Source organism: Ambystoma mexicanum, chromosome 11 (genome assembly GCF_040938575.1).
Source record: "Ambystoma mexicanum isolate Mex_15411 chromosome 11, UKY_AmexF1_1, whole genome shotgun sequence".
NCBI classification, from domain to species: domain Eukaryota; kingdom Metazoa; phylum Chordata; class Amphibia; order Caudata; family Ambystomatidae; genus Ambystoma; species Ambystoma mexicanum.
In genome coordinates, this window is record NC_090934.1 from 67,625,610 (window position 1) to 67,652,455 (window position 26,846).

Below are 26,846 nucleotides of genomic sequence, written 5' to 3' on the forward strand. Positions count from 1 at the left end.
TGATCCGAGGAGGCAGACTGCAGCGATCTGCGAGCCTCATTAAACGCAGGTGCAGGCCCAGGCTGGGTAATGAGTGAGATATGAGGCCCCCTCCTCGGGCCTTGGCAGGAGGCTGTGATGCGGGGTCTGTGTTAAGCCCTGTGACTCAGGGGGAGATGTCGCCTGCCTCCGCCCTCCACCCTTAATAAAAACCTAGCCATGTGCCAGGCTGACCCGGGAGGGGATCCACCCGGGTGCGGTGAAGTCCCGCACGCTGAACCATTAGAAACCCCGCACAGAGGAAGATACGCACGCGCGCATTGAGGTGCTCGATGTCAGTGAGGGGTGCGCTAGTGGAGGGGGTGCATTGGGTGGAGGGCGGGGCACACCCTGCTGTGAGACTGCATATAAATGGCTGCAACGAAGTAGGCCTCAGTTTATCATAGGAGAGGAGGATCCATGGGGGAACACGCGAATGTTGTGCCCCCCCCCCCCCCCCCCCCGTGGTCCAGGGCTGACGTTTAACCTAAACTCTCTGCAGTATTCCAGCCTCCTTCCTTGTTGTGTGATATTTGTCACATCACTGCCTCTCCAAGTGACTCTTCTCTCTTACCCGGCAACTCTAGGGGCATTTAGAGGCAAACTAAACATACGTGCTGCATGCTGCGTGTGACGGCGATAATGGATACAATTCCAAATTAAAATGTACATTAATCCGCTGAGAACACAATGAATCGCTTAGTCTCAAAGCCATACTGGAATATCCTGGTTTTAGTCAGTGCTGGAATGTTCAGGTGTCAATCTCGTTTATTAGTTTTACATAGCGCCTCAGTGTCCTCTTGAACAACCTTCAGGGCACCCATTTAACAGAGAAAGAAAATGATGGCACTAGCCACACCAGGTAACAGTGCGGCCGAAATGCTGAAACCGGGTGAGGATTTTATCTTGAGTTTTTTAAACTGCCCCAGTCAGCACTGCGGTGGTCGAACACCTCTGAGGCTCGCCCAGAGAGGGGCTTATTGTACCCCAGAGGGGTATTCAGAACTCGGTCTCCCATGAAATGGAAACGGGCAACAGAGGAGCGTGACGGGATGGGTGTCCAGCCAGGCGCAGCTTTTATGTTCACCCCCATAAAGCACTCTCCATCATTCAAAGTCCTCTCTGAACAGTTCTGTTTTCGACAACCTGCGAAATGGGAGTAGTTTGGCTGGGTTCTCAGTTTGGGATCGAGGACATTTGTATGTGTATTTATTAGTTTTATATAGCGCGTTATGCCAAAGCGCGTTACATTACAACAGCAAGAATACAGTAGAAGAATGAGTATCAATGAGTATCAAACTTGAGTCAAACAATCGAAAACAGTACACAGGACAATTTGCTGAGGACTAAGAGCAAGACAAATAATGTTATGTTGAATTTTACCACACACCACTACCACCCAGCGGCAGTCTCCAGGCGCCACAGTTTGGGCACAGACATCTGGACTTCTGCCCACAAATGTTTGCAATTTGGATTTGTAATTGCAGATTTATTATTTATTAATTGCATATATATATATATTTTTTTTTCTTTTTTTTCTTTTTAAAGCTCAAACAAGGCACAATATATCACAGCGCTGTGCAAGCAAAATATACCACATGGGTGGCTACCAGGGACTTAGCCGCCCCTACCTAGCCTCGTGCTGGCTAAAATGCACACACACGCATGCTAAAACCCTCTTACCAATTTCTCACATCTCGGACTTCAGTTCACCAAGGACGTTCACCTACAGCGTTTTGAGGCCATACCAATGGCACTTGGCGCTTTACCAATGCCATATAATATAACAAAACATGCAGAAAATGCAACACATAAGAGAGTACCTTATTTATAAAGTTAAAGATTTGACAACAGAGGTTAATAACCAAGTCTTCAAACGTTTCTGAAATTGGAGGAGATCAGTCAACACACAGGATGGAAAGGGATAGCCTGGTCGAAATCCTTACATCCATGACCGAGTAGGAAGATTTCAGAGAGGGAGAACGACTACACTTACAAACCTACAATCTGAGAATGTCCTGGCTATGCAGACACCTCAATCCTTCAAAAACATCCAGTTTATCAGATAAGTAGCTGATGGCATGTAAAGACACAGCTTTAAAGGCCAGGCAATCCCTTTTAAACCCTAACCTAGCATTTATTTGAAGCCAGTGAAGTTCTTTCAAAATAGGGAACATGTGATCACATGTTCCCTCCTGTGATGCCAGGCAGGCAGCAGCAGCGGATCGAGGGCGACCAACCTAAGCAGAGCTTCCATAATCTATTCAGAAAGGGCAAGAGCCTGAACTAAAAGTCACAAATGCAGAGAATAATCAAAATACCTGGGTGCTTTCAAAGAAAAGAAATGGACATTAGCCCACTTCAGAAGAAGATTGATATGTGGATTACAAGAAATAAAATAGTCTAATATAATGCACACAAATTAAAAAGTGCAAGCAAATTGGCTGCTTCCACCAACAAAGACAGAATTGTGGCTCTAGGGTCCTCATTGGAGAACAACAAAAACTCAGGGGGTCATTCAACTGCAAAACACTGGCTGCCATACAAGACTCAAACCCATGTTGGCAGCACCAGTGACGGTGTACATCTCCTGCACAGGAAATCCTTGGGTATATGAGTGTCGCCCACGCCCTGGCAGTTCTTTCAACTTGGCAGGGCGCATGCTCCTAGGCACGGGTGTATTGGGGGTCAGTTGCTGCAGCTAACCTGGGCCATAGCTGCAACAAAAAAAACTTGTGCATGGTGCACAGGGTTTTAAATGTCAACCTCAAATTAACATGCAGCCAGTAAAGTGTTATAAAGACAGGTTTGATATGATCCCATCTCTTCAGGTGCAGGTCGAGCCTGGCTGCCGAAATCTTCACTCCTTATAGTCTCTCTGTTAGCTTTTCCCAAGGGCTCCGGTAATTCAACTTTAAAATAGTCAAGGCTAGTCATTTCCTGGGACCTAGTCAACTGCACCCAGTGGTGTGTCTCTAGCTGGACAGGGATCTGTTGAGAGAGTGCATTGAGATTGGGACATGCATTCCTTTGACAATTGTATTTATTTGGCCCCCGAAGCTGAGCAAAGAATTAGAAATAACCCCATGTTTGACGTTGCTGCACAATTTTGTCTATTAGGGCGATTCTTCCCCTCCTCTTACTGATGAGGGTGACTACATTAATCAGGGAGAACAGCGAGTAAACATGCGCTGCCTTAAAAGAGTAGTAAATAGATGTTGTTGTCATGTGGGCGAGGAATGGGAGTCAATGAGAAGGCATCTCGCCCTGCGGTTGCTTTCTGTCTGATCTGGAGGATGGTGCTGTCGGGTATCTAGCGTGTGCTGGGGCTCACCCTGCAAGAGGCTTTAAAGGATCTGCTTAGGACTGTGATTGTCTTCCTAGCTTTTAATAGCTGGTTGCCTGAGCTATTTTCCATAATATTATACCTAGCTCATAGCTTACAGAACCTAATATAATAGTCTTCTCCTCCCCTCTCCTTCCACTTACCCCATGTCCCCCCAAAGCATACTTCTATAAACATTCATCTCTTGCTGCCAACACACCCGTCTGCTGGCTTGGAAAACCCAATGCTCCCGCTTGATACGGGGATTGTTTCTTCCAAACTAATTTGGTGAAAGCCTCCACGCTACTATGCCTGCTTGAGCACATCTCAAGTCCATCACAAACTCACCATCTAACCACATCTCGTACCATGCTTTGTCAGGTCTAGCCATTGCCATCACAATACTATTGGGTTGGATTTAGGCAAGGTAGCGGAGACATTGATGCTGGTTTGTATTTTCATTTGCTCAGACTTACATGTGCACGGCTCCCATTTGCATGGTCTCCACCCACACTGGAGAAACGGAGTGAGAGGGTTTAGATTAGACTGCAGAGGTCTACAACCATTGGCTCTCCAGATGTGTTAGACTACACATCCCATGATCCCTGACCATAGATTAGGCTGGCTAGGGCTTCTGGGAGTGATAGTTCAAAACATCTCGAGAGCCAAAGGTTGCAGATCCCTGGCTTAGAGGGTGTGCTAGGGTCACTGCATATCCAGGGTGCTGCTGTAATGCAATCAGGCACCAGGGAAAGGGGCAGGAACTGGGGTTCTCTGCAACACCCCACCTCGGTGGAAGCACTAGAATCTGGCATTAACCCCTTTAGGCCCCCCACCCCAGACTGAGAAGGGGTTTGTACTCCAGCTGGAAGAGACGTATGTTTGGACTGTCACATCCTCTATCCTAACCCTTATCCCTCTGTTTCAGATCCACCATAGCATCCATGCACATGGCAGCTGTGCACATTTAAGTCAAAGTAATATACAACAACAAACAGCATCATTGTTTCCCCTAACTTGTCAATTGGTGGGAAGTCACTGTGACACATAAACCTCCAGGGCACCATAGTCCAGGGATGAATATCGGTTTCTAATCCATCAATCATCCCCACACCTCTAGTACACCAGAAGGGATCTGAACAGACTGGACACACAAGAAAATGATAAACCTCTTTGTCCAATTTTAGTGACATGGACAGAACGGCAGGCTTATCTCTACAAGGTTGTGGACCGTTAGTCGCAACCTAGTGAAAATAAAATTATTAACCAATGATAAAAAGGACTGACCAGTCAAGGTTGTAAAACAATATATAAATTTATCATTAAAGTCCCCAGGTCTCTGCCCGCCCAGTTGCACACCTGCACTGCCTCCAGGCAACCTTTGCAATTTGGGTCTGTATCTGTAACCCTATAGTCCCCCTACCTGCACTTTGGACACCTGCTGTCTGCACTTACCCTTGCACCTGCCACCCGTTGGCCACACTTCTTGTTATTGTTTTGATCCCATGTTCAGCACTGGCCTCTCCGCTTTTCCCTGGTGCTTTTCCCCTCCCTCTCCCCTGCACTTCCCCAATATCAATGCACCTGGCCTAGTAAGATTGTTGTCTCTGTCCTCCCTCTGTTGCCCCCTCCCTTGCTACGTCACACCTTGAAACACTTGTGTTAGGCGCATTAAAAAGGCCATATCACATCATATCACATCACAACAGACAGTTCTAACAAACTACAAAATACAACCCACCATGTAAAGTAATTCAGAGAACACACAGTTGCAAAAAGGAAAATAGATGCACTCTAGATACTTACAGGAGGGTAGTCGGTAAAGTATTTAATCGCAATAGTTAAAAAAATACTTGGTTTCAGCACAAAGAGAGCAATGGGTTGTACAATATCACTAGGGGCCTATGGAGAATGACCAGGGTGACACAACCGCAATGTACCTTGTGCTTGTAGACGTTCTTGGTGCTCAACAGGGTTGAGTAAGTTTCAGGGTGCTTTGAAGCTCCTGCAACAGAGTTCAAGACAGGAGACAGCTGCCAGTATAAGGTGACAGACAGTTCGGTGAGCAAAGCTGGGTGGATGGCTGCAGGCTGCCCTACATGGCGGCTCGGTGCCAGGAATCATTGTCTCAGTGCTGGTTGGTGGGTCTGAAGTACTGGTTCAGGCGTCTTGGACAACGTTAGCAACTGTGTTGTGACAACAGTCAGTGGTCCACTCGGTTGCAGTTCGAGGGCCTCGACTGGCTCAAAAATGTCTTTTAAGGTGGATGCTGGTTGATGCTTGTTGATGCACGCCTAGCTTCTTCACTGGGCTTGTGTGGTCCTTTAGCTTCTTCACTGGTCTTGTGTCGTCCTTTATAAGGCAGACGGCCCAAAGCTGAGGAGAGTGTTGCTGGAAACGGCCTTGTCCTCTGGTTCAGAGACTCTTTGGCTCCTCCCACCTAGAAAGCTTGCTTGCAGAGCCTAGCAGGGAATTATATGTTCTGGCTGGGTACTGGTTCTGGAGCTGCTGGAGGTCTTCTGGTTTCAGTGTCTTCCTCTGATGCCTGGGAGATGTTTAGGGGTTGGGATCTTGCTTCCTGTTTAGAAATCCCGGCCTTCCTTCAGTGGCGGAAGATATAAGGCAGACTGTACCTTCAACCAGGGTCCAGATGAGTTATTCGTGTCACTCTGCAAAGTTTTCAGATGATCTGCCCAAAAGAGGGGCTCAACCACTTTTAAAGCCACATGATTTACCGTGATTGGTGTAGGCTAAGACTACCTTAATGTACCAATCCTGGGTCCCCACCAACACTCTCCTGTATGCATGAGGTTGTAACCAGAGTGCTTTCCAACAGAAAAGGTAAAGGGGTGAAAACATGCAATACTAAGTCCCACCCATCTTCCTGTGTCTTGTGGATCAAAAGGTCTCTCTGGTTAATTGAGCTCTCTGTGGTTTCTGATTAAAGCTAAAGGTCTTCCTTGAAGCTGTGGCAAGACCAGACTTTCGGTCGCTGCCAAACCACCTACACGTATCTTCGGAATGAGTTGCCCTGATGACTATTGTAAACAGCTGTCCCTTCCATGACAGGTCATGGCCCTTGATACTGAGAGGTGAGAGTTGGATTTAGGTTGACACAGTGATATATCAAAGGATGTTGGTGTTTTCCTGTGTGCTTTGTTCATCCAGCGACCAGGCCTCCTGTGGGCCTGTTTGAAATAACTCTGATTAGTATGCGTGGCTGACACCAGTGGCTAGCAAAGGGCAGGGCAGATCCATGGAGCCTTTGTCAGTTAATTAGGCTGGGCATGGCAAGAGGAGGAATGTGTTGCCTCCCCATCCTGAGATGCCTTGATGTACTCGTGGCTGTCATATTCCAACTAAATATGACAGGGGGGATGGTGCCTGTAGGCTGTGCCTACCAAGAGTATACAGGTCTCTGTGCATGCCTTGCGGTGAGCATAGGAAAATCTGTGTGGTTTAGCCCCACACATTTCCCCAAGATTGATCTACCATTGTTCAATTTAATTTAAAATGTCTCAAAAAGCCAAGGCGAGCATACACACAACATGTGGAGGCTCGAGTTCCTCACAGTTACCCCTACCAAAGAGCAGGAATTAAATGTGCATTTGAATCCCAGAGCTGACAGGTTTTCATACATATCCAACTGTGTCTTGTCTGGAACAGTTACAGAAGAGCGAAACCTTTGGCCTTGAAGTTACTTCCTGACCACTGTAATATGCTCGGCCCTTCAAGATTGAGATCACAGCCTCACAACCTTGATTCTTACTGCATTCACAGCTAGTGGCATTTTCCGGTGCCCTTCGTGCTGGGCAAGTTCTCTGACCTGTCTCTGATCTGCCATCCCCTCGTTAGACAGCGAACCTTTCCAACACTACCACGAGAATGAGGCCAAGAGTGGCTGCCCCCAGCTGCCTCCAGGCTATAAATGCACCGAGGTCGATTGTTCAGTCAGCAGATCATAATAGGCAGAGCTCTTGTGCAAGAGGACACATTTAATACACACGTGGCATTTGAAGTCGGCATGGCCTTTCAAAGTGGATGGAATTTCAACAAAAATAGAGACCTGCAAAGAAGAAAATAAGACAGTGAAGAAAAAGAGAAACCAAAAAGGAGGTGGAGGAGCCATGGCGAGACTGTTTGAGGAGGAGAAGGACAGATGCAGACAGGATGAGAGAGGGAGCAATGATCATCCTATCTTGATGTCGGGCCAGATTCACTGGTTGGCTGTGGGTGCACAAGCTTGGCTTGCACCCTAAAACCGGACTCGGACTGGCCTGTAGGGAAATAGGGCAATGCTTGAATCAAACACGCAACATTCTAGTGTGGGCACCTTTTTGGGGTCAAAATGAAGCACTTTATTGGCCAATGTCAGCCAGTTTGATAAGTAACTTCACCATGTGGTTAGTAGTTTTGACCAGTGTTGCTGAATATTCCTTAAAATTCACAATTTCCATCACATTTGATCAAAAACATCCCTCTTTTCGGATAATAGCGCAAATATATCTGCGAGAATGTCCCATGACCTCTAGGCACCACTGGGTGCAATTAAAAATTCTTCACAGGGTGTGTTACCCAGGGGTCGCACTATACCGCTGGAGCCGGGCCCTTGATCCAAACTGCCTCCGATGTCGGGGGGCAGAAGGTGCTTTTATACATATCCTTTGGGAATGTCCCCGGATCAAAGACTTCTGGCGCAAGTGTTGTGACAAACTCCCGAAAGCTTTGGGGAGACCGATACCATTGGACCCTAAAATACTCTTGCTGGGTTTACCTGATGAAAACGTGACCAATCGATGGGAAAAACAGTTTTTGTCCACTGCAGTCAGACTGATCAAACGTAATATTGCTCAGCGATGGGGATCTCCTGAGTCCCCAGTGACGGCCCAATGGGTTGCGGACGTAGAAATGTTTGTGATGATGGAACATCGAATATACACCGCACTGGGCTGTCCGGCAAAAGCCGCGAAAACCTTGGGAAGATGGGAGGAAGGTGGTGGATAACGGGGTACAAAGAAGTAATAATGAGGAGGTGTGCAGAGGGATATAATGCAACACAACCCGTTTACTCGGTTACTCTACGAAAGCCTAGACATGTAAAAGTAGGGAACTGAAAGTTTGAAAGTTTGAAAGTTTGTATGTTTGTATGGTTTTGTTACAAACAAAATAAAAAACAAAATAAAATAAAGCAACACCCCTCATCTACTCAAATATTCTGTCACAAAAGGAATGCATTGCCATTTTCAACCGTGGAATACTATTTCATTGTTGCCCGAAACAATTTTGTGTGGGAAGTTACGCACCCCTACGTGAAACATAGTGGATCAGTGAAAATCACCTGTTAACAGGAAGTGGGAGCGCATGAAATGAAACCAAATCTCCCCAATGTCCCAGAGCGCAAATGATGGGAAGGGGCACAAAGCTCAAACGTACTTCCTTGCAACTGGCTTCAAAGTGTTCATCACAAAACAGAGCTTAAGACCCTACAGCTCGACCCCGTCCTTCAGGGTTGCTCAGTCATTCTAAAGCACACAGCCCACTTCGTGAAAATATTTCCCTACAGTACATCCAAAGGAAGCCCCCTGTTTTTGCTAAATAGCGATGCTACTAACAACCCTTTTCCCTGCCAGAGTGCATCTACACTTAAATGTTGCATTCTTTTTAAATTACATTTTATTTTCGCACCAGCTGCTTATTTTCTAAGACAGATTGAGGGATCAATTATCGCAGCAGTAGAGGAATATAATTTTTCAATATAATTTGTGGTAATTCTATATTTCATGAAAAAGATGAAAATAGCGTTGGTTCTTATCCAATACTTAAAAGGCAAAGCTCTCCGGGTGGCTGGCATCCCCTCCTGAAGCTCCCTGGATGCGGCGCAGAATGATTTGCACAATCTCTGGCGCGTTCAAGGGAGACATGTTGGAGCTATGCGGTGCCAGTGTCGGGGAAAACGCGACTGAATCCGGAAAGCCTTACTGTTTTGGCATATTTTGGCATCCGGAATGTAAGGGAAGTTGGACACCATGAAACGCAGACCCCTACTAGTGAGTCTGACTGACCATTGACCAAGGTCTCGAAGTCGTCCGCTGTGAACCACAGACGACAGTTGTCAGTATTTGTCTCTGAGATGGGTAGATGGAATACCCTATTGTTTAGGGAAAGACAGCTGCCCAAACTGGACTTGGTTCAGTTGATCTGGTGTTGCAGGTCAACCATAAGGGCATTGCCCAAAGAAAACCTTCTGGGATACCTAGGCACAGAACTAGATAATGAAGTAAACTAGGATGTAATGGGAAAGACCAAGATTATGGAAGTGTGTGGTAAACTAAGCCTCCTTCACATAACAGGAACACCAGAAGGTAAGTAGTTTACATGTAGGTTTATTTCTCTTGTTCATAAGTAGAGAAAGCACTGGGACATCCATCCAGCCCAGCACTGACAAAGTAGAACCCAGCACTCCAAACATACATCATCATTCCACCCAGAGTCCCAGTGACATCACCACACCAACACTCCACCTAGAATGTCAGTGACATCACCAGACCATCCTAACCATAATAGCCATAATCAGGCCCCAGCACAGATTATGAAAAAGGGCCACCACTTTGCAAGATAACTGGAATAATTGTCCAGGAAGTAGATAGCAACTGTTGACCACTGGAGGCAATTTATGATGGAAAAATGGGTGCCAATGAGTGGCCGGAAATCAACCAAACCTTTGCCTATGCTACCACACCCGAGCTTTGTAAGATTACAGTATGATGGGCATCCTGGGTCATGAGCACGTGCATCCTCCTGCAATGGAATTCTTGGGCCACCCACTGCCCTGGGACTTTGAAACCGATTTGTGCAGTTGCACGCGTCAAGACATGAAGGCGACCTGCTAAAAAAGGGACATTTTGTTAGAAGAATGACGAGAAAGAGGATCTGGCCCAACTCACTGTGGAGGCCATTTTACCACATTTCCTGTGGCATTGGGAAGCCCCCATACCCATCCTTCTACACCCCCACACATCCTCCCCCAGACCCCAACCCCCTAAGTTAAATTTGAAACGTTATACTTAGTTTGCCTCCTCTCAAAAAATGCCATGCAAAAATGTATTAAAACAAATGCTCATCAGATTAGGTGAAATGGCCGCTGTGGGCTGCACAGGTACCATACAAGGAGAGCGCCAACAAACTTTATTGCGACAAAAGTCGACTTTAAATCTAATTAGTAATTGAATCCCACTTCTATTATACTAGTAACATTTTTGGGGGATTATACCATAAGAACGTATTTGTATTAATAACAGTTGTAAGCATTACAAATCCTAAATAAAACAAATACATATGAAAGACCATCAATGAGATGAGGAGAACATTACTGCAAAAGCAAACATTGATTTTCTTGTTTCAAAATGCATTCATGTATTCTTGTGTCTTGGTATTAAACGCTTTTTAATCAATTATGAGGTCACATGCAAATATTTCATTAATGATTGCAGGCCTAGAAAAAGAAAGTTGCCCTCTAAACATGGTCAAAACCTTAATTACAATTAATAAAATTAAATTGTAAAATCCTTCAAATTGTTAAATCATTTTAGAAAATGGTAAAATAGAATAGCATACAGTAACAATCAATACTTTTAGAAAATGGTAAAATAGAACAAAATGTGCAAAACAATCAAAAGGCTTTGGATACATCTGGTCAGGCCACAGAGAAGGGGAAATGGAAGCCAGGCATTGGGGATAATGTAGAAATGGAGGAGAGGAACAACGAAGTGCAATGCATTCATTGGGGGCCAGGCTGAGTGAGTCAGAACAAAGAGAGGAGGCAATATAGGGGGCAACAGTTGACAACATCCCACTCATTTAAAATAAGTATGTACGATGGACCATGTGATAAACTGATTAGGTTAAGAGGGGCATGGTAGAGAAGGATTGGGGCCAAAGCAGTGATAGAAGGGGATATTGGAAGGGGTAAAAAGAGAGGCATACACAAGATATTAAGATCAAGTAGGAAAGGAGAAGACTTTAAAGGGAATTAAGGACAAGGCAGAGACAGGATGAAGTGCAAAGAGGTTGGCTTATTGGAGTCGACTTGTATAGAACGAAGATGTACAGGCAGTTGTATTTTACCAGATTCTCCATAGGATGGCAACTTGTTTTATCTGGAATTGTGGACATGATACACCCCTTTGATCCTTTCAAGGAAAGGTTCTAAATGTTTGGGGTTGGCCCCTGATGCCTACAACTCCCATCAGTCTTAGACCGTGTTAATGTTGATGACCCCCGGGGCCGGGGAGATATCATTTGTGCTGTGATGACGCCATGAAGGCAAGAAGATGACTATGATTAGAATGTAGACCGGAGGTGTTATTCTGTATGGTATATGCGCCTGAGAGTTTGTTATTTTTCTTTTTATTATAGTCGACAATGAATAGGGGAATATCCCAATTTGGCTTTAGGTAACACATGCCCCAGAGCTCCCTAAAATGGACTTGTTGTTAAAGACAGCTGAAACAGCGCTTTTTACATGACTCCCAGGTACACTGTGTGAAGGCCACTTCGGCCTCCACCTTGGATCATGCTGGCTTAAACCAGCGTAGACAATGGGAACTTATTCTCACCAGATGTGCATCGGCCCCACATCCCTCACTGCAGGATGGCTACACTGGATATTATCAGACTAGAGTGACTGACCCATAAACGAGGGACCACGTGATGACAAGAGACAATGGGGAAATGGAAGGTGAACTGCTGATGTACTCATTGCACTCTTGTGTACTACCTTGAGGGGCAGGGGAAGCCAAACAGATATGAGGTATATGGGACAAGACAATGAGGGAATATAAGGAGAAGGCGATGTGAAGGTGGGTTGGGTTAGTTTGGGCGGTGGGCTATAGGGTGTTGCCTGTTTGAAGGGTTTGTAAACCAATAAAAACATTGACTCTTAAGTCATTTTTGTCTGGTTACATTGATACCAGCAGAGTTAAATGTTGAGGGGTCATGGGAGCCACAGTCCAGAACAAGTAACGATCTGCAGGTTGCAGACCTCTTCAGGGAGGAATGCAAAGGCTTCAGATTTTGGTGCAAGTACATACGAGTTTAGCAAGGGCCAATAGTAAAGCACATTGTGCCCTATGCTCACCACTCTGCTAATCTGAGATGCAATAGTGAACTTCAGCATAAGTTTGTGCCATCAGATCCTGTGGGTGAATGGCGTGCATCCCTAGAGCCACATTCGAGAATGGCAAGGATCTGACTCCCGCAATCCCTCAGCATTGATCATGCTTAGCTGGGCCATTTGGAGTTGTAGTCCTAAACATCTGGTTTGCCAAAGGTTGCAGTCTTTTGGAGTAGAGTGTCTTGAAATGTATGTACTGCCAATTGAACCAATGCCATGCCACTGCTTTAGGACTGTACCTCTGTACCATTCCGCCCTGGCCTTCCTATTCTGAAGGAGAATGTCTCTGTGCCCCTGAGCCATAAGCATTCCAATAACAAATGCTCTATCTTTATGCCAGCCTCCTGATCCCCTCTCACTCAAATACACACATGGGACCTCGTTACGAGTCTGGCGATAACCGTGCCAGAAAAACCGGCAGGTTACCGCTGGACTCGTATTACCATTCCGCCTCCGTGATTCCCAGAATCACCAGGGCATTACGACCCCGGTGACCTGGGAATTCCAGAGGCGGAATTATGTAAATCCCCATTCCCATGGAGCCTATTAGGACTCCATGGAGATGGGGACAATGGAAACACCGGCTCTGTCTATGACAGACCTGGTGTTTCCATGTCCGCCTCCAGGCGGGTGGTGTTAAACCCGCCAGGTCAGACCTGGCAGAAATGACACCTCCCGCCTGCAGGACTCTCAATCAGCCGGTCCGGAAAGAACAGTGGCATCGGTTTTACCGCCTCCATTCTTTCGGGACCGGCAGGGTCGTGATGAGGCCCATGGTACGATTCTTTGCCTCTCCTATTCTATTTGGCCATCTCAGTGCACACCAAGCTCTTCATCCAGCACACTCCTTTCCTAAAGGTCAAACATCTATGTGTGCCGCCTGATCCCATCAGTCCTGAATTGCAATGGGTTGATATCCTTCTGTACATCTGCATTGTGAAGTGTTAACAATGCCAGTCCTGTCTGCCAATCCCTGAGCCACTGGAAACCCTGAGAGAAATGCTCAGTGTGCGTCCTCAGTGCATAGGCACCTGGCACAGGCTAGGAAAGGGGCAACTGCTCCATCACTTCTGTAGCAATGGAGGCAGGAACCACACTTTGCCCCTTGTGTAAAAGCAAAAGAAAATATCGAGGCTGAGTACCCCAAAAGGAAATACACCAAACACGGGTTTATACAGATTCTCAGATCTTTATTCAAACAACTGTACAGTTTACGAAGAAACAAAGTATCAGATAGCTATCTGGCCCTCAGTACATCACAGCGAATACCAGCCCTTTCGGTGTGAGCAGTGAGAGGTACTGGACGTCTAAACATTTGCATCTTTTATACAGTTTCCACTCGTAATGTCCAACCCCTCTGCAGGTTAATAATTTCAGTCTAGGGTTCGTGCCGAGTTCACATTTAATTTATCCAACTATATGCATGTGGATTATGTCCAGTTTGTACCATAACAAATCACAATGGCAACAGTGTATCTTCGATTTTAATATTTAAGCCTTAATACACGTCCTATACAATGTAGTTCAACAAATGTTCACGTTTAATATTTAAATAACATTGTGTTTGATATATGTCCGCGGATCGGGCTTATTGCCGTAGGTAATCCTCGATCTACAGGTCAAACGTAGGACAAGGTCCTAACATTTGACCTATGGGCAGTTTGGACATTAATTCTGAGCGAAGGTTAGGTCGGCTAGGTTACAAGCGGGAAAACACTGTCCAACATTTTAGAACACAGAATGACTTTGAAACAGGAATCAAAATGGAGGGTGTAGCCAAAATGGCGGCTAAGTCGATCTAAGGTCGGAACCTTGCGATGCGTATTTCATTGCAGAGAGACTGGGCTTAGGCCAATATAAAGGAGGTGCAATATGATATCCCGTTTAACAAAGCCTCCCTTTGGCCTAAGCCAAGCGCTAAACTATCAGAGATATCAATTGCCATGAGGTCAGAAACAAAAATTTCCTTCAGCACGAATTTGTTAGATATTTTCTCCGGGGCGTATACCTTGTGCCCTAATGCACCTATCGCTAGTGCACAACATCCTCCTACCATCGAACACATAGAAAACATTGTATACAACAGCAGAGAAACCACAAAATACCTAAAATAATCAGCACGACCGAGAGCAGCTTCCAACCCCAAGATCACAAGAAGTCCCAAAACCAAACGCTAAGATCCCAATAACCCTCGGGAACATGCACTTCTGAACTAAGGACGTGCAGTTTTGAATTGTTCTGAAAATCGTTGGGGAGGAATCTGGCATGAAAATGCAGAAAGCGGACCCCACTAGTTTACATACCTCCCCATGTTCAGCCCATGTTCAGCCAGAATGACATCTAATGCCATCCGGTTCTGAAGTGCCACTAACCTTATTGCTTTCTGTTCTAACAACTATATTATATATAGTATGTCATTGTTCCAGTTGATGGTCCTCTCCAGTACTCTCCCTAATCCCCTTATATCTTCTGAGTTCAATATTTGTCCCCAAAATGGCACAACAGATTTTGCTACATTGCCCAGAATTTGTGCTGAAGTATCCAGAATCCCTAAATAACAAGTTCCCTGCCAATCCCTGGATAAGCATGGAAATGCTACATTACCGCAAACAAAGTAGACAGGTTTGCCTACATACAAAGGTCCGACCTCACTAGTCAAATTTGCAATGTTGGCGCAACCCTTAAAATCACCCATTGACTGAGTACCATTCCTCTGTATGCAGAAAGAAACTGAATCGGGGCTGTTGTTAATAGTATAAGAAGGAGGTGTGGCATCCCTATTGCCTATAGGAGCCATCTTAAAAGAGATCAAGGATTGAAAAGGACGGGGCAGTCTGTCAGAAGACCTAATAGAAGCAACATTGGCTTGCTCCTAATCGCAAAGAGTGAGCATCCTAGGGGGGTTAGAATGCGTTTCTCAAAATCATTTAAGTTAGTTCCATCAAAACTCCCTGAGATGCTATCATTCCATTGGGCAAAGAATAGTGCTCTTAGAGAAGCATAACAAGCATTTGTCAAATGTAAAGGATGAATATACCAACCCAGCCCTTTATCCCTGTGTCGCGGTAAATGTGAACAAACCCAACAGCTGGACCTATTAAATGTGTAACATTCATAATAAGTAGCAGAGTGTTGTTCTGGTAACTCCGTCTGTGGTGAGAGTCTCTAGGAGATAGAATGTGCAGATGCACGAATGGAGTAGAAACAGTGGGTACATTTTCAGTGGGTAACACATTTTGAAACAGCTGTATTTCTTCCAGATACCAGAATCCTAAGGCAATGACTATTGTAAAACAAGTTAACATTATCACTAAACAACAATACGTTTTTGGGGCCCACACATTTAAACGTTCTTTTCCGTGGCTGGTCACACTGTCTCTCATCGGTTCCGTTTGAGCGGGGGTGGTTGCAGGCATTGTACTCTTCAAAAGGTATGCACCAAAGTTAATTTGCTGGCGACCTCCAGGCCGAGCGTCTTCTTAGTCCTTTCACAAACCCTAGCCAACAGAATCCCCTTGTGTACAAATGATCGGGCCAAAAAGACAAGCCCTTTGCTGATTTTCTCGGTGGCACAGCCGAAACGTGCAGTAGGTCTATTTCCTCTGACGCAGATCGTACCTTGTGACACCTGGTACTGAGTGATCTGTGAACTACAAGTTGTCACTTCCCGTTGGAATCGACAAATCCAAAACAGGATCTGATACAAGATCCGGAACAAATTCAAAAGATGGAACTGTTGGAGAGTGTGGAGATGAAATGGCTGTTTCCCCAGGCCCCACAGGCTCAGGGAGAGTCTCTGACGCACTCTCGATGCTGTTTACTGCTTCATAATCGTTGGTTGCAGTACTGATAAGGGGTTCTGTATCTTCTATAGTGAGTGGCACAGAATTCTCTTGGCTCCAGTTCTTCTTGCCTGCTACCCGAACCGCCGTCTGTGTGACCAGAAGGACCTGGTGGGGGCTCCTCCAATGATGTACGAGGCAGGAAGATCACTCAAATGCTTTTGTGAGGACTCAGTCTCCGGGCCGTATGCTGTGACCGGGGCCCTCGTATCTAATGTGTAAAGCCTCTCGCACCTGTTGATAAATAAAATACAGATTTTTAGTTAACTGGCCACAGTAGTCAGAAAGAAGTGCATTTTCGACATCTCGTAAAGAGCAGGGCTTTGGGAGATTCCAAATGTTAGCTGGCCTACACATGACCACCTCAAAGGGAGAGAGCCCAGTCTTAGTTTGAGGGGTCGACATCATGGACACTAATACGATCGGTAAGGCATCCGGCCATTTTAGTTTGCTGCCGGCACACGTCTTAGCAAGTTTGTTCTTGATGCCGTTGTGTCTCTCTACTAGTCCAGCACTCTGTGCGTGTCTGGCCAAATGGAACCGTTTATCGATCTGTAATCCCTCCCATATCTGCAGAATTACAGCAGCAATAAAATGTGGACCATTGTCTGACCAGATGACTCTTGGCAAACCAAATCTTGGAAAATATTCCTTCAGCATGGTCTTTGCCGTGGTCATAACGGTGGCATCTTTGACGGGAAAAGCTTAAACCCATTTGCTAAAAGCACAAATGACGACCAATACATATTTAAAATTATGACAACGCTCCATTTTAATAAAGTCAAAATGAATAACTTCGAAGGGGACAGAGGTGGACCAAAACTACCCCTAGGAGTTGATGTGCCCTTTCCCACATTGTGCTGTAAACAAATCATACCCCCCTCAGCTACTTTAAGGATTTTGTCTTTTACCCACACTTTTTGCAACATTTTGGTGACCTTACGAGCACAAATATGGGTGGGACTGTGAGCCATAACAACCATCATCATAATGTACGCGTCGGGCAATAACCATTACCCTTCAACTTTGTCCACCCAACACCCGTCATCATCCAATTTCACCAAACCCTCAGCCCGCTTCTTAGATTCCTCTAACGTGGCATTGGCTTGAATGTTCTTTATGGATTCGATACACTCATCCAAAGTACAGGCATTTGTGGCTTCCCTTGAAGTATACATTCTGAAGAGAAATCAGTGGCAGTCTGTTTGTCTATCTGGTCAGCGAAAGCGTTCCCCTTTCCTACATTATCTTCAATCCTCTGATGTGCTCCGCATTATATAATCGCTAGCTGAGTAGGGCGTGCAAGCGCTGAAAGTAACCGTACTATCAAGGAGCCGTGTTGAATTTTTGTGCCATGTGAGGTCAAGAAACCTGTTTCTGCCGAAAGTCTGCCAAACTTGTGAACCACCCGAAAGGCATACTGACTGTCAGTATATATGTTTCCGATAAGCCCTTCGGAAAGTTCACAAGCTCGGGTCAATGCTATAATCTCTGCGACCTGCACGGAGTTATGTGTGATTCTTTTAGTCTCCACGACCGTGCTCAATGTGGTGATTGCATAAGCAGCTGTGGATGCACCATCCGGGAGTTTGAAACAGGAGCCATCACAAAACAGCTCCCCTTGCGGTTTGTTCAAAGGAATGTCTCTTAGATCGATTCTGCCTTTGGTCTCTTGTTCTGTAGTGTAAAAGCAGTCATGTGACTCTTCGTCACTGCACCTTTACCTTGCGAAAAAGGTAATATTTCCGACGGATTAAGAACACAACACCTCTTGATTTGGATGTGCGGTGCAAACAAGATTAATTTGTATCTCGTTAATCGTGCGGAGGTAAGGTGTTGCGTTTGTGTTCTGTTTAATGGAACATCTACAGAGTGAGGTACCATCAGGGTTAAAGCATGGCCATGGACCATTCCCTCGCTCTGTTTTATAGATGCAGCAGCAGCAGCAGTGACAGCTCTCAAACATCTTGGCAAAGTGCATGCAACAGGATCAAGGGCAAAGAAAAGTAGCTGCACGGCCTATTTTTCCCTCCATGCTCCTGCGTTAATACAGCCAAAGCACATCCATCACATTCATCCACATACAACACGAAGGCCTTTTCATAGTTTGGTGTTCCCAAAACTGGTGCCAAGCACAATACAGTCTTGAGCAGATCAAATGATTGCTGGTGTTCCAAGTTCCACGGCAATGGCGAAGAAATGCCCTTCTTCGTCAAAGCCAACATTGGTTTAATCACTAAGGAGAAATTCGGGATCCACTGCCTACAGTAAGAAGCCATTCCTATAAAGGCTCTGCCTTCCTTCTGTGTATTTGGGACAGACATGCTCGAAATGATTTGTATCCATACAGGCGTCAACCTTCTTCCCTCCTTTGACAGGAGATAGCCTAAATGTGCGAGCTCCTGTCGACAATATTGACATTTTTTTTGTGACGCTTTATATCCATGTTGTGCTAAGTGAATAAGCAACAACACGGTGCCCTCCTTACAAGCGCTCTCTGAGTCAGCAGCTAAGAGAAGATTGTCTAAATACTGAAGCAATGTACAAGCAATGTACAAATTGAGGGCAACTCAAGTGTGACTATAGATGCTAGGACTTTCCGTTTTACACGGGTAAAGGAAAACAAGCATCCCCCTAAGGTGAACGCGAACAAGTATCTACTATCCTTATGTATAGGGATACTAAAGAAAGTGTTCTTTAGATCCACAACACTAAAGTGAGTAGCTGAAGCCGGAATCATGGTCAATATTGTTGTCACATCAGGCACAATGGGAAATTGTGGATCAACAATCTTATTAATGACAACGTAGATCAATAAGAAAACGGAAGGGAATCACATTATCGCCTTTTTTATACACAGGCAAAATCGGACTATTGCACAAGCTACCTGCAATTTCCTCAATCAACCCTCGATGCACAAAATCAGAGACGATGCATTTCAAAGCTTGCTCACCATCGACCGAGATCTTATACTGGGGAATACATGGCAACTTTACTCCATGTTTCAGAATAATCTTAACAGGTTCAATTTGCAAAACACAGGCATCATTGTCATCGATTGCCCACAAACACTCCGGAACATTACTAAATTCCGGTGGCAAAGGTCTGGTTAAGAATTGGGAGACAGAAAGTTGCTGTGGTGAAATCATCAAACACACTCCATCAGAAGAACAATGAATTACTGCATTTAAATCTTTCAACAGATTCAACCCCAATAAAATCTCTCCACAATTCATGGTAAAAAGGAACGGACAGTGGTCCGTCAATGGACCCAAAGTAATAGGTACCGGCGAAGAAACCGGACAGAAAACTGGTGTGCCAGAAAACCCTACAGAAACATTGGTTTGCCCTGACAGTGAAATGTTTGGAACCCGTGAATGATCAATGGAACACTTCTGTGCCTCTGTATCTATCAAGAATTGATGTTTCCTATTTCCCACTATCATTTCAACGTAGGGACCTTTCTGATTAACGGGAATAGGCGTTGGTTCCAAACCTTGCTTCGGGCAATCCTAGCAAAACACAATGTCATTGAAAGGAAGTTGTTCAGAGAGGTAAGCGGGAGAAGGATGATCAAAAATGTGTCTATTGTCCACACTTGGTGTCTGATTGTCTTGCAAAAAAGGTTGCTGTTGTGGGATGTTTTTACCCATGCATCCGAGCCCTACCTAAAAAAACTGCAGTACTGGCATTGAAAACATCATGATGGCCAGAGCTTCCCAGAAAATGCCCAGGGAAGTGCATGAAGAATAGGCTGCCACCCATTTTTGCCGATGTTATGGGCACAGAAGGGCACTGCCTAAAACCCCATTGGACTACCCACACAGTAGCCTGAAACCATTGGGAATGGCAATGCTGATTGCCAAAAGCAACCTAGAATTGTGGGGAATTAATTTCTTAAATCCCAAAAATGGGTGCATTACCAGTACTCACCACTATCAGAAAGCCGGCAGTTTAAAACAACACCAGATTTTACTTTTTGTATAAAACTGAATAAATGAACCCAAAACAGGCCAAAGAAAGACTTACTGAGAGGAAGATACAATGTAAAGTTATATTCTGAAGTGACTTGAAGGTTTATAACAAGACTGGCTGAGCTGTGGATTTCAGCAGTTTAAGTAAATGTGGACTGAAAGAGGAACAAAAAGTGACATTTTATCTGAAACCTGGCTTGAGAAACTGAATCCTGCCTGACAACTACCCCCCATCAGGAGTGAAACTTGAGTCACAGCTGTGTTCCCAGGCCTATCTGACTTCTGCTGCTCCCACCAAAAGGGATATGACACTTCTCTGATTGAATTACCTGGGCTCTGCAGGAAATTGAACAAAGCCCTGTCCTGACTCAGGCAAATGTTTTATTATGCGGGTCGTAAAAGTGGCTTCCTCCTGGAGGAAAGGGGAGGAGCACTGCCTGTGAGAGCAAGCTGGCTTGGCAGAACTGGAAAAAACAGAAATTCAACCTTGTGCTGGGGGAAACCACATAACATAAGAACATAACTCTAAAAAGATGGATCATTCATAGAGCGGACATGTGAAAATTTTATAAATGATACCATAATTCTTGCGATTTTTCTGCCCACATTTTAAGAGGTGTTAGGACCCGGTGGTATGTTCAGGAGGGTTTTGGCGGAAAAGAGGATATTACTCTAAATGTATGCATGTTAAAAATCTGACACTTCACCAATTAATGTCCATACTCCTTGCGCACATGTGTGTAAATTTGGGTCAATGTCCGAAATTGCAAAATCAGTTAAAAAGTGAAATATGTGCCATTTCTGAATGCAAGCCCTCAGGAAGAGCAAAGTTTGAACCGGGGATACCTCCTGTGATATGTGAGGGGTGCAAGTAATTTTAAACAAATGTTTACCTGTGCAAATATGTCTTTTTTTATCAAATATAGATTGTGTGCAATTTGACAGGGGAGTGTCCTCTCTGCAAGCCATAAAATGACATCGCTCTGACTCACAGTTCCTTCCGTAATCAAGTGAGAAATGGAAATTTGACCAATGGCAAGTGGAGAGGGGTAGGGTCTAGTGATGCTGCACACACACCCACTTTCAAAACACATAAAAGCAGACAGTCAGGACAGATAGGGACATTCATTTCCATCTGCTGCGGGACGCTCTGCTGGAAAAATCCATACTTTACCTCCATCAACCTCCAGAAAGCCAACATAGAGACTTCAATCTATCCACCTTCAGAGACCCAGACCAGACCAGCAGAGTAGAGCTGACCCAGACTGCTGTTAGCAGAACCAGAGAGCTGAACCGGAGTCCAGTCCAAAACCTGACCAGATCCGTGGCGAGGCATATTTCTAAATATATTATGAGTACATAGTAGAACTGTGCAGAACCAATCTCTTAGTTAAAATAATATAATTCAATCTATTTTAATCTAACCAGAACTGCCTCCTAACTGTCACCTGTCATTTGCAAAGCTGACACATGTCATTTTCAAAGCTGCTCTTGTCAAATTGAGTAACTTTTAAAGTTGCAAATCCGAAAAACAACCTTCACAAAATCGCTCATATCTCCGCTACCGTTTGTCTTAGAGACTTGCAGTAACTTTCATCTGGAAGCTGAGATGCTAGGCTGTTCTAGGACCCCAAAACGATATTGATAGCCCTTGTAGTTCCTCTGTAATCGCGCCCGGCGCTTCCGCGAATTTTGCCGCGATTTGCAAATTTCTCCACGTGTAAAAACAGCCGCTTCAGTGCTTCCATTTGCCAGAAATTTGTTTAACCTGCCAATCATTCCTGAATCATTGCAAGAGTGAGCCTGGACTAATATTAAGTATATTTCACTTACCCTGAACCTCTAGAGGGAATTAAAAGCATTTAGCATATTTTTCACTTCATTGCCAGCACATATAAAAGCATTTTGGGCCTGTGTTGTAAACTTCTGTAGTCTAAGCTTGCTGGGGTGAACTGAATCACATTTGATTGCATTTCTGAGAACTGTGTGCTTTTCTTCCATTTCCTTGCATTGCATCAAGGGGGGGAGGGGATTGCCAGAGAAAAGTGATTACCTTGTTTTGTTGAAATCATATTGAGTATTTTCTATACTGCATTTCATTCATTCAACCTTGCATTTCCTGGAACCCTATAAAGCATTCTCTACCACATTCTACTTCTGTCCCTATTTACCAGTGTGCTACCTTTAACATTTCATCTCAACTCCATAGTGATTATAAAGAAGTGTGCTAGTGCCAGATTCTCCGTTGTTAATCTTTATCATATCAGATTAAGTGTGATATTCAATTATTAAATTATAAAGTGTGATATATATATCTATTGTTTAAATTATCAAATAAACCTTTTAACTTGCAAAACAGAACTACTTCTTGGCTCAGTGGGGTCAGGAGGATTCCAAGAGAGGGGTGTTATATAGGGGTAGTCATCCAGAACGCATGAACTGGACATAAAGATATATCAATAAGGGTTTTCATTCAGTATTCTAGACTAGGCGTTGACTTAGCTGTAGTGCTGAATTGAATCCTCTTACAAATTGGGGGCTCGGGCCGGACGTTTGGGTTAGATTTACCATTTGTGCAGATTAATACAGTGTGCCAAATGACCAGATACACATATCCGGTCGGATCACCACGCTGTGTTACGCTGTAAAGCACTCCTCAAAGGAACGCTCCAAGGAAACGGTCTGTTTTGCAAGAATAAAATACTAACTCTTGTAAGTCAGGAAGGAAATCAAATTTCCAGAATGACGACACTCGTGGACATGAAAATAGCCAGAGAGCACCTCTTACATAAGCTATTTGTGAGAGGTGAGTGGACTCACCAGGACCAAACAGTCTGGTTGCAGGCCATCACGCAACAGGCCACGGAAACAGGGTCAGATATATGGAGAGATCAGGGTCCCTTACATGTGGCCCTGAGTGAACTATATATGTCCTCTAAGGCCAAGGATGAGCACAACAAGATTGCCAGGGTAGCGGCATATTTATATTTACATATGGGAGCCATGCAGGACAAATGTGCTGAAGGCCAAGATCTGGCGAATAGGCACTGCTGGCATTACAGAAGGCCCAATCTGACCTGGTCTCTTCTGAGCAGAGGCTGCAGGGGAGCCAGGAGTCAGAAAATGAGAGTAGACAGCACATCATTAAAATAAAGAAGGATATGGACATCCTGCAACAGGAAAAGGCTGACCAGGATACTAGATTTCTGGCCCTGCAGAAGGAGCACCGAGACAGTTTGGACTCCTTACTGCAGAGCCAGAAAAAGCTGGAGCAACAATTAGACTTTAACAGGGCATGCACGGAGCAGGTAGCCACCCTGCAAAGTCATCTAGATAGCGTGAAGGTAGAGAGCAACAAGCGGATTTTGAAAGACCTGGATACCCAGGCAGAGTTTGATGAAGAACGTCAGAAAGCTGGTGCCTTTCAAAGGCAGAGGGACGACCTGGCGGCACAAATGCAGGCTCTTAGTCAGGAAAGAGACGCCTTAGGCCAGGAAGTCTGCCATTTAAAAAGAAAAATGGAAGAAAATCAACTGGCCCACCAGGGACTGGGTGACCTCCAAAAAGAACACCAGAACTTGTTAGAGCACACCAGGAGGGTGGAGGATGCTCTAGCAAGAAAGGAGCAGGCCAATAGGGACACAGCTCAGGAGGTAACCCTCCTGCAGCAAAGACTGGCCCAGTGCTCCAGGACCAATCAGGAAACACAGAGAGAGAATGAGGCTCTCTGCCAGCACAATGATAGACTCCAACAACAGGTAGCGATGCAGGAGAGACTGATAGAGTCCAGTAAGGCCTTAACTGAGGAACTGAAGGCGCAGGCTCTTGCATTGCAACAGGGAGCAGGGGCGGATAGAGATGAGGTTCGCTGGGAAAGAGAAACTCCTGAGCATAACCCCAGGAGCCCTAGTACCAGAGGCCTTTATCTCTCTCGGTCCCTGGACTCTGCCACCCCCATGTCCCCTGGCGCACATGAGCACAGGGCCACAGGGATGGCAGATTACTATCCAGCCAGAAGCATGGGGCTCATAGGCCATTACCACCCAGGAATGGAGGGGCGGGCATCCGGGTATGGGCACCCAAGCACAGTGCAATTTGGTGGGGAACCCCAGGAGAATAGGCCCATTAAGGGCATCCTGAAAACCTCTGCCCAGTTAGGTCAGTGGGGGGGTACCCATCAAATCCTGGCAGCAAGGAGGAATCTGAAGACTCCTCTGAACTGCGCAGGACACAGGAGACCAGGTCCCCACATTCTGCCAGCCATTACCAGGCTCGCAGAATCCGGGAAAACCTGGAAGATCTGACGGGAACCTCTGGGAGCAGTGCCTCTGAGTCCGAGGATGAATGGACAAGGGTTACCCGAACCAAAAAGGCCAATAAGGCAAAAAGGGCCTTGCTTACGGACCCCTTAAAGCAGATTAAGGCAATCAGGAGCGTCATCACGCCTTACCATAAGAATGCTAAGTATTCTGTTTGGGAGCACTTAGAGTTGTTTGAGCAAATGATGGAGACTTTGCATTTGAAGGACAGCCAAAGCTGTATTCAATATGTAAAGTGGACCTTCTCCCCGGAATACTCCAGTTTCTTTGCGGGGCTGGAGGACCAAAATCATTTAAGATGGTCCACCTATAAGGCAGCCATCTTCAAACATTTTTCTGTTCACAGAAATCCTCACGAGGCTCGCAAGGCAGCCTACAATTTACAATGTGGGGAGGATCAGGCCCCACAAGAATTTGTGCAGGAGTTAAAGCGTGCTTTTGCGCAGACCACCAGAAGGGTGCGCACAGACAGTAGAGAATTCATTAACCCTTTAAGTGCCATGGGTATTTCTCCCCAGTGCCAGAGCCTTTTTTGGTGATTTTGGTATGTGGCCATTCAATGGCTTGTAACTTTTTTGTTACATGAGATATCTCGGCCAAATTTGGCTCCTTTTTTTCCCACATGTAGGCGGTCGTAACGCCACCCAGGAATCCCAGGTTGCTGTAGGGGGGGGGGAAATAAGGAAAAGGTGCGAAAATTTTGTTTTTTTTCAAAAAATGCCAATAAAATGATGTACAAAGAAGCCTGTGTTTTTTTTCCTTGTAAGAGCTAGAAACAAATGGTTTGCTGTGCTGAGTTCCCCAATGTGTTGGCTTTCAGGAACAGGTTGAGTGGAAATGGAAAAAAATTATTTTGATGGGGTTATCAACCGTTTTGTGAGAGGTAGGCGATTTTTGCCATTTTTGCCAATTGGACATGCATGGACGGAATGGAAGAAAAGGGCAGGAAAGCCAAATTGGAGGACAGAAAGGCATATATTTCTGAAAAGTAGACAAAATTCCAAGTTTAGGAAGGGGTGATTTGTATAGGTCAGGCAACAACTAGGTAGGGGAAACTGCCATCGAATGGGGGAAAAGTGGGAAAATGACTGAAAAAAAAGGTATGTGTTGGACATGGTTGGCTTGGTACGGCAATGGCTTCTATGAATTCTGAGAAAAGCAATGCTCCGCTACATTCCCCCGACTCTTGCAGTTAGGAGAGCATACCATTTTTGTAGTGTTTGTACAAAACAAGCAATACCACAAGCCAAACACTGAGCCATAGTACACAGGAGTTTTACGCTCACGGCCTGACCAGACGCACTTAGCATGTGTAAATTGGGAAAACCAATGTGGTGAGGAACGGCAGCCATACATTTTTTGAAAGAGCACAGGCAGACCTTTTCAAGGGTAGGTGACTTGTGCAGGTTACAAAAGTGTATGGTGGCTAAAGCAGCGACTAAATGTAGGTCACATTTGGGAAAAGAAAGGGTTGTGAGACAAAGGGCTCCAGCAAATGGGTCAAAACGTTATGAAAACCACACAAACACAACACATGGCCTACCGTCCCGCGTTCCCACAGGTGTCCCGATGAAAACGGTACCTCACATGTGTGGGTGCACCTACCTGGCCGCCAAGGGGAAAGCCTAAAACACAAGTAACCCCAAGTCTGTTGGCAGAGGGAAATCTCAGACATTCTGCCGAGCGGCGCAACTTACAGATATGGGCCTCGGGTGTCCAAGCCACCGAGGAAAATAGGGAACCCCAGGCATTTTCGAAAAGAGGACACCCGTGGGAATCCGCAGAGGTGTGATTTGCGCCCATCGCCCCAGATTTTTTTACCCAGACAGCCCTGCAAAGTCGGAAATGTGGGGAAAAAAACCCTTTTTCCGCACATTTCGCTCGCCGCACCCATCGAAACACGCCCCCCACAACACATGGCCTACCGTCCCGCGTTCCCACAGGTGTCCCGATGAAAACAGTACCTCACATGTGTGGGTGCACCTACCTGGCCGCCAAGGGGAAAGCCTAAAACACAAGTAACCCCAAGTCTGTTGGCAGAGGGAAATCTCAGACATTCTGCCGAGCGGCGCAACTTACAGATATGGGCCTCGGGTGTCCAAGCCACCGAGGAAAACAGGGAACCCCAGGCATTTTCGAAAAGAGGACACCCGTGGGAATCCGCAGAGGTGTGATTTGCGCCCATCGCCCCAGATT